The sequence below is a fragment of the Marmota marmota genome, unplaced genomic scaffold (genome assembly GCF_001458135.2).
Source record: "Marmota marmota marmota unplaced genomic scaffold, marMar, whole genome shotgun sequence".
In the NCBI taxonomy this organism is placed as follows: Eukaryota; Metazoa; Chordata; class Mammalia; order Rodentia; family Sciuridae; genus Marmota; species Marmota marmota.
In genome coordinates, this window is record NW_026000051.1 from 12,253,893 (window position 1) to 12,260,739 (window position 6,847).

Here is a 6,847-nt window from a genome sequence, read left to right on the forward strand (position 1 = left end):
CTCTCTCTCTCTGTGTGTGTGTGTGTGTGTGTGTGTGTGTGTGAGAGAGAGAGAGAGAGAGAGAGAGAGAGATATTCAGATAAATCCAGGGGAACACTAACGCTGTGCTACATCCCCAGTCCTTTTTATTTTTATTCTGAGAAAAGGTTTCACTAAGTTTCCCAGGCTGACCTTGAACCTGAAATCCTCCTTCCTCAGCCTTCTGAGTTGTGGGGATTACAGGCATGCACCACTGCACCCAGTTCATAGACTTATTTTATTACATCAATACTATTTTTTCAGTTGCAAAATCTCAAAATATTTCTTTTATTCATTTAAAGAAAAAAACAGAAACAAAAAATAACCTACTAATTACCTTGTGCAGATACTCTGTTGTTTACTAGAGATAAACAGGTAAGGATGGTGCTTGAATATAGATTATTAAGACAAAAACTTGTCTTTAGCATTGATTTGCAGGACATTTTAAAAAAACTCAAAAAAATCTTACAAAAAAACCAAATAACCCAATTAATAAATGGGCAAAGGAACTAAACAGACACTTCACAGAAGAAATGTGAACAAATATACAAAAAAATGTTCAACATCTTTAGCAATTAGAGAAATGCAAATTAAAACTACACTGAGATTTTATTCCACTTCAGTCAGAATGGAAACCCTCAAAAATACAAGTAACAATAAATGTTGGCAAGGATGTGGGGAAAGGGTGTATCATACATTGTTAATGGAACTGCAAATGGGTTCAACTACTCTGGAAAGCAGTATGAAGATTCTTCAGAAAACTTGGAATGGAACTACCATTTGACCCATTATCCTACTCCTCAGTATATATCCAAAGAAGTTACAATCAGCAAACCACACAAACACAGTCACTTTAATTTATAGCCACTCAATTCACAATAGCTAAGCTATGGAACCAACGTAGGTTACCTTCAACAAATGAATGAATAAAGAAAATTTGGTATATATACACAAAGGAATATTATTCAGCCATGGAGAAGAATGGAATTATGGTATTTTCTGGTAAATGGATGGAACTGGAGAACATCTTGCTGAATGGAATAAGCCAGTCACCAAAATCCAAAGGTCGAAAGTTCTCTCGATTTATAGATGCTAACACACAAAAAGAGGTGTGGGGAGAAGTTCAGTGGATTAGACAAAGGGGAATGAAAGGAGAGTATGGGGGATAGGAATAGGAAAGACAGTAGAATAAGTAGGACATAACTTTCCTATGTTCATATGTGAATATATAATCAGTGAAACTTCACATCATTTACAACCACAAGAATAGGATCCTAAGTTATACTCCATGTACGTACAACACGTCAAAATACAATCTACTATCACATATATGTAAACAGAACAAATAAAAAGAAGAATAAAACTGTAAAACAAAACAAAACAAAAAAATGTCTTTATCTGATGTCCATCTCCAAGGAGTAGATGTTATTAGGGCTGACATTAATCTGAACACATATATATTTTTGTCTTGAATACTGCCAGGCATAGTACAGGTCAGGTGCTTCTTACTTTAATAATGGAGACAGGAATCTTACACAGCTGAACCTAAAGTTATTCTGGTTAAAATTGTATACACATTTTTTAGTCTATATTAGATACAGTATGATATAAAAAGTGTCCAGATTTTTATAGCTCTTAACACACTATTAAATTACTTGGCTACTGTTTTATTTTCATAGTGTAACACAGGAATATGGGGATTACTTCTGTCTCTTTTACAACTTTAACCCCCGCTACCATTTGGCATAAGGCCCAAAATATTTTTGGGGAGATCTGTGCAATATGCAGTTTATTTCCTGATCAAATCAGTAAACACAATACATACTGTGGATTTATTTTTCAGTGGTGGTTAAACAGATAATTCTTTATGAAGTAATCACCCACAATATTTACCAATGCTTTTCTAATCCCATGTCTTTTGACATGACATTGAAGTTGTTCCAGTATGTCTAAGAGAAGTAAGAACTCTCACTTCAACTTGCCAACTTCAGTTTTATTCATTGATGAAATAGGGTCTGGGTAATATCTTATTGACAAAATTAAGGTGATAAATTGCTATAAAAATATCGAAAGAGACTGATTCTAATAAGCTCCTGACTTCCTGAACAATGAAGTTGGACGGGATATACTGACTTGCCCCAGAGCTTCCTTCTTCAGAGTAGAAATGTCCGTCTTAAACCAAGATCCTGGATCAATTGGGTTCTTTTGATAAGAGCTTGCAATTTCTGCTAGTTATGCCTTAGTTTTCTTGGTCATTGCATATCTACTACATTACTAGTATAGTAATTCTATAGCCCAGGATTTTTGGTATATTCATAGACTCTTCTTTATTTTTTGACTCAATTTTTCCCACTTCTATTTTAGCAATATTATTTTGCATGAGTATTTTTTTAACTGGATGCTTTCAGATTCACAGATAATAAATCAGATATAAATAAATTCTATTCACTTAAACTTTTTTTTCAGAAGAAAACTTAATTTATTTTATTTATATACTTTATTATTTTTTTTTCCTTTTTTCCCAACCTCTCAGTCTTTATCTGTTGAAAGCTATTAGTAATTTTCAAGTCCCTCTGGTCAAGTGCCATCCTTAAACATAAGATCAGTTATCCCACAAAAGAATCAAGCTGAGCAGAAACTCATGATGGGGCCACAGTGTCACCAAGAACACAGAACACAGAGAGAACACAGCAAGGGCTGCCCACACTGAAGGTCCGTAGAATGACTGTGAACCCAAAGAGATGGATGACACTATACAACAAGTGACTATTAAGTGCTTACAGTGGACAGTGCACCAAGGAGGCCTCTGAGTGCTGAAGGAAATATCGCCGAGCCTTCACGTGAAGCAGGGAATACTGGAGACTCTTGTCTTAAAGGTGAGGAAAACGAACCTTCAGAAAGTTCACAGGGCTCATAAGTGTCAGAGCTGTGACTGGAATCCAGGCTTTCTGATCCCCAAACCCTTGTGACACAACAAGCTTGTAAACTACAAGCTTACTTATCAAAGTCCTAGAAATCATGTGTCCACAGTCATTGTCCTTGCAATCATCCACTTCTTTCAACACACTCACTTCTTCAAATGATATTGACTAAACAGTGAACAAAAATAATGGGTTGGGCATTTTCATTGTCCCAGAAAGACTGAGAATGTGAATTCTACACTCCAATCTATGTCACCTGAATAAATAAAATGGAGAGTAGGAATACAGGCAATGATCAAAATCATGTTTATGTGATTCATAAATGGTGACTATGGTGTGCACTATGTGCCAGACACTTCTCCACGATGTAATTTAGATTATCTCATTTAATCCTGGTTGCAGATAATTATCTACGGTCCACCCCATATCTCCTTGTCCCAACTAAATCCATCTGCATCTGAGATGGATAATTTCCATACTAAGAGATTCTTCCCTCGAGTGCCTGCAACTCTTTGCTCTCCCGATGACCTTTACCCAGAGTCCCAGGAGTTCCTTAGTCTGTAGCCAAATGTCATGGAATTAGTGCTCCCACAGACAACCCTTAACCAAGGTAAGACAGGAGTTGGTTGATGAGTACCCCAGTCTTCTGACCTCTTGTTCAGACAACTCTGAGACACCTTCCACAAATTTACTCAGAAGCCTGCAAGGGAAATCTATTAATTATCAAATTCTTTATATCTATCTTATAATTTCAAACCCATCCTTCTTGCCAATACTTTCTGATACAGTCTACTAAAGAAAGTTCCTGATCCCAAGTTTCTGTCTCAGAATTTGCTTTTGGGTAGAAATAGTTCTATAACCCATTTCTCCTTAAGACAAGATTTGGAATGGAAGCAATCACTGGTCAGTTTAAAAAAGTAAGCAAATGATTGTTACTTTCTGGGATGGTGATGGCATATGTCATGTTGTAGACTCATAATCACTAAGAGTTTCAGTTGTGACTAACTGAAATGAGATGTAAGTGGAAGCAGAAAAGACTGGCTTATGTAACAGCTCTGGCATTTAAAGATATAGAGACAAGGGTAATTACAAAGTGATAGAATTTGATGGATTTGGATAAATTCCCTAGAGGCCTAGAGGGCAAAAACATAGGCTTAGTTTAATCACTATCAACAGAAGGTATCCTGTGAAAGCCAGAAACCCTCAAGGCAACATTTCTAATCCAGACAAGGTTGGTTCATTATCAACTCAGAAGTTGGACTCAAACTCTCTTAAATTAGAATAGTAGGGAAGAAAAGTAACATGGATTTGCGCATCTCCAACAACCAGGGAGAAGAGCATCCTGAAGATCAGATCCAACACTAAATATAAAGCTGTTCTAAGGAACTACCAAGATGAGGGATTATTTAAGCCCCGTCAACATGTCTTCAATACTTTAGTGTCTTAATGTAGGACAGAATTCAAAGACTCAGAATGCAGGTATCGGGATAAATGCCTCTGATAAATGAATAGATATCTTGAACCCTCCAGATTGACAAATATACCTTTATTCCTTTGCTAAGAAATTACAGACTCTCAGTGCCTAGAAATCAAGTATGGACATTGTTGAAAGCAGCTCTCTCTTAGGATGTTGGTCAAAATGAGGATTTTTGTCCATCTTCTCTCATTAACTGCACACAGGCCACACAGATTTGTGACTTAGAATGGCCCCAAATGAGGAGGAAATGACTTATTCCATGAAAAGGAATAGGGTGAGCTGGCTAGATCACCTGAGATGTAGGAACTAGGAGTAAATCTCAAATTTGGGATATAGGCCATGGAAGGGTGGCTTTGAGCTTATGCGGATGGGAGATTTCACATGCCTCTGGATCTAGTCTCCTGGACAGGGAACTTAGAGCTGGTCTCTGTCACTACAACGATGGGTCATTGAAGCATGGTTATTTCAGATATAATGGATATACCAGGATTGCCTTTGCAAAGTGAAGAGAAAAATCAGAAAGCCATGTAATTGGACATATTAGCAAGGATACATCAGGTGAGGGAAGAAAAGCTGACACGTGATTGTGCTCTCAAGGAGAGCCCAGTAAATAAATATAGCAAAACATAACAAATATATATAATTGTATTTGTCAATTAAAAATTCAACATCGTATTTTTTAAAGAAATCAATAAGGAATAAGGGATATGTCATTAAAGCAGTGTGTTAACATTAATAAAAGGCTCAGTTTTGTTGTTATTGTTGGTTGCTCTCTGTAGATGAGTCGATTAGGAGGTACTGGAATACAATTGGAATCCAGAGTCTAATAAGCAATAGAATTTTAGGGCAGAAAATATGAAATCACAGCAACACTAGACAAATATAGTCTCGTAATTGGAGACAAGGAGGTCAAGTTGACATTCAGAAGGCCTTCAGTCCCCAGGAATCTGTGGCAATGGCTAGCAACCCATGGTGTCGCTAGGACTAATATAAGTGGGAAACTCACAATCATAGTTCTTGATTATATAATCAAGACAACTTCAAGAGCTGGTCATCGGGAATCTGTTAGCTTCTGCAATGGAAAAAAATGAGATCACTTATTCCATTTTCCATCTGTGGCCAATAATAAAAGGGAGGGTAGGATAACCAGGACAGAGAAGTCTGTAACACTCTTCAAATATATACAATAAATGTTTCCCCATGACTTCTTCCAAGGGACACACAACTTGTGCTGTGCAAGAGTGAGTTTGTAACATAATCAAGAGTGAAGTGTGCATACCTCTTCTTAATTCTGGGTCTAATGACCTATTCTTATACCCATGGGAGAACTTTTTTATATCATAGAAATTGGAAATTCTATACAACATGTTTTATTGTTTTTGTTTACTTTTTTCTTGAAGATCTAATTGTTGAACTTTGCTAGGCCATTACTGCCTATTATTATATATGAGAATATATATATACATTAGACTATCCAGAATTTTCTAGAAATGTTGGACATAGATTATGAATTGACATTGATATCAAGGGATTCAAGATGCCCTCTTTTAAATTCAGGGCATAATGGTGACAGAGAAAATAGAATTTTAACTCAAGTACACATCACAATGGCTTCTTTGGGTATTTAGACTCACCCTGTGGTAATTACCTCATCTCCTGATTATAGTCATGATGAAATTTTTTTCCTGTTTTGTGCTACTCTAACAGAATACTTGAGATTGAGCAATTTATAAAAAGCAGGTATCTATCTCTGACAGTTTGGGAGGCTTAGAAGCCCAAAGTCAAGAAGCTCATGAGGGTTTCTTTCTGCATCAACCATGGCAGCAAGTGGAACAGCAAGGGAACACACAAAATGAAGAGCAAGAAGAAGGAAAATGAATTCATCATTTTATTGGTAACCCAATCCTGTGATGACTAGCTCACTCCAACAGTAAGGGTATTGATCCATTCAGGAAGACAAAGCCTTCGTGACCTAATCACTTCTTAAAGGCCCAACTCTTAACACATTTCCATTGGGGACTATGTTTCCAACACATGGATTTCAGGGGATACATTCAAACTAGAGCAGATGCAATTGAACACTGAAATAAAAGTCATGAAGCTGTGAAAGGCCAAACAGAAATTTTCCCCAAGACAGTTATCCTGAAGGAATGCCAGAGAGCAACTGAAATTGTGACAACTAGTGCCACCCAAAATGACTTAAAGGATGGAGTGTGAGCCCATCATAATATAATTTAATACATTGAAATGGGTTTTTTGAGACTCTGATGAATTATGGCAGTGGTTGATGTTAACATAAACTTCATCAGATAACATTCTCCAATTACAAATCTCCTACATAAATTGTAGTCTATAGAAGACACCAACAAATAATTGAGCTTCTCAGCAAAGCTTGTGCCCCTATGAATTGACATTCCTTGTCAATTCAGTG